Source organism: Myotis brandtii, unplaced genomic scaffold (assembly GCF_000412655.1).
Source record: "Myotis brandtii unplaced genomic scaffold, ASM41265v1 scaffold793, whole genome shotgun sequence".
In the NCBI taxonomy this organism is placed as follows: domain Eukaryota; kingdom Metazoa; phylum Chordata; class Mammalia; order Chiroptera; family Vespertilionidae; genus Myotis; species Myotis brandtii.
In genome coordinates this window covers 813,589-814,894 of record NW_005371193.1, presented here as the reverse complement: position 1 = coordinate 814,894, position 1,306 = coordinate 813,589, and the positions used below count along the sequence as shown (strand labels likewise).

Genomic DNA, 1,306 nt, shown 5'->3' with positions numbered 1-1,306 from the left:
TCCCGGGGGCACCGCGCCTCCCTCCTCCGCCAGACCCACCGGCCGAGAGCAGAAGGCGGGCGCGGACTTTGAACTCGGGCCTTGGCGCCTCGCCTGCCTGATCTGACACTTGTTTGGCCTTGGGCAGGTGACAGGGCCTGCCTGAGCCTCCGGTTCCTCAAATGTAATTTAAAAAGCAATAGTCAGTCACCTCCCTGCCTCCCTAAGCCCGGAGCAAAGAAACAGACTCCGAAGAACCTCAGGAGGGCTCCCACCGCCCTTGGCCGGGACCTTCACCCAGTGGCCTCCCGTCCGCAACAGCATCTCCTGGTCTCCCCGCGCCCCGCTCCAGCCCCTCCAGCCAGGCCAGTGGATCCTCAGACACCCTGTGCACGTGGGAGGCTCTTCGTCCGTCACTCTGCCCCCAGAAGATAAGCTCCATGTTTTGTTCAATGCTGCATCCCCAGCACCTAGAACAGACTGGCATCGGCTGGGTGTGCAGTAAATATCTTCGGGCTGAATTTGGGCCTCCGGGCTTTGGGTAGACCATTCTGCCCCTATCTTCAAAGTGAAAGCACAGAGCACCCCCTTTTCTTCTGTAGTTTCCTAGCTCGCCTTCCTAATAGAAAAGGTTTTCTGTAAGCTTCTGACTGGATTCAGGAAGAATGAATGAGGGAGCCACGTGGTTCCTGTTCATATTGGTTCCTTGAGGTGAGTCATCTTGCTGGGTCCTCGGGACCTTTGTGGTGCCTTCACTCATCCAAGCTCTGGAAGCACTGCCACTGGGGCTCTGGAGGGACTGGCAGAAGCCCTGAAGAGAACTAGGAAGAACATCCTTGCCTGCCACTGCCCCTGATCAAGTCCTCAGCATCCTTCACCTGGCTTATTACATTTTTTTTACTGTTGACAATATTACACATGTCCCCATTTCCCCTTTTGCCCCCCTCCTCCCAGCCCCCACTCCATCTGATTTATTTTTTAAGTTTCCTAATTTTCCCTGGGCCTCCACTCTTTTCTAAAAAATATATATATTTGTTGTTTTTAATTTTAGAGAGAGCGAGAGGAAGGGAGAGGGAGAGAGAGAAACATCAATGATGAGAGAGAATCATCAATTGGCTGCCTCCTGCTGGAGACCAATCCTGCAACTCCAGGCATGTGCCTTGACTGGGAATCAAATCAGCGACCTCTTGGTGCACAGGATGATGCTCAACCACTGAGCACTGAGCCACACAACCACTGAGCCACACAACCACTGAGCCAAACAACCACTGAGCAACACAACCACTGAGCCACACAATCACTGAGCCACACAACCACTGAGCCACAC

General features: G+C 53.8%; 1 protein-coding gene across 1 annotated transcript in view; it reads right to left on the bottom strand.

Annotated features, from left to right (window-relative positions):
- The window catches only part of DLST (dihydrolipoamide S-succinyltransferase (E2 component of 2-oxo-glutarate complex)), a gene marked incomplete at its 5' end in the record, with an annotated part of 32,421 nt that overhangs the window by 22,225 nt on the left and 8,890 nt on the right, over window positions 1–1,306 (bottom strand). The window lies entirely within an intron of this gene.